Below are 1,055 nucleotides of genomic sequence, written 5' to 3'. Positions count from 1 at the left end.
AAGAGTATTGAAGGCTTCAACATTTTGCAGATAAAGTCAGATTTGATTCGGAGCATGGATTCTGGAAAGTGGGAGAATGAGTCAATAATAGTCAAAAGGAAACATTTGCCATCAACTCTCTAGTTCTTATGTTTTAAAATCAATGGTATACAGCTGTAAATAAATACAACCGAGTGTTAATATGCGTTAATAATGTTATTATTGTTTTCTACTTTTTATCAAGAGTATAAGAGTTGTTTTTTTTGTATTATTATAAGAGTTTTATAAGAGCTTTTCTATTAAGAAAATTATATTATATATATTTTTATTAATTATAAATGATCTGTTCTTTATTATATACTTCTGTACCTTCTTCGTGTTGCAACACAGGAATTTCCCCTTGCGGATTTATCTTATCTTATTTTCCGTTCCAGGCGATGTAGCGCGGGCAAACCTTCCCATGTCGGGTTTCAGAGTGGCTTTTGGATTGAAATTTGACAATGGGCCCATGTACGATGGGTCATTTTGGGGGTGGAGCCAGGGATTAACATGTGACGGACCATGTGCTTCAGTTAATGCAGCGTCTAGCAGAGGTCCAGTGAGAAGAACAGGCTTCCCTTTGGGACCCCGCCAGAGGCCAGTTTCATCTAGACAACAGTGATAGTGTCCAATTGGCATGTCCTTCAGACTAACAGTCAGCTTGGGTTTGACAATGGCGTCAGTAGATAATGTAGGTAGCAGCGGTGTGGAGAGCAGAAAGTTACTCACCATCTAAGGCGATATAACCTGCCGCTCTCTTGGCCAGGCAATCTGCGGCTCAGTGCCCCTGGAAACAAAGTCCTGTCCTTTGGTTTGGGCAGGGCATTTAACAAAAGCAATAGCTGAGGGCAACACAAGCGTATAATCTAACCGTTTGAGTAAATCTGGACGTCTGACTGGACCCCTTTTGCTGTTTTGAAACTATTTCTTCTCCATTCTGCCAGGTAAGTGACTATGATGCCCACGGCGTAAGCTGAGTCCAAGTAGATATGCACTGGTTGGTCAGCCGAGTCTTCAAAAGTTCCAAGATCTCTGCA

The sequence above is a fragment of the Eucyclogobius newberryi genome, unplaced genomic scaffold, assembly GCF_026437365.1.
Source record: "Eucyclogobius newberryi isolate DKJ021-1_F unplaced genomic scaffold, fEucNew1.0.hap1 SCAF_24, whole genome shotgun sequence".
Taxonomy (NCBI): domain Eukaryota; kingdom Metazoa; phylum Chordata; class Actinopteri; order Gobiiformes; family Gobiidae; genus Eucyclogobius; species Eucyclogobius newberryi.
This window is presented reverse-complemented; position numbering follows the sequence as displayed.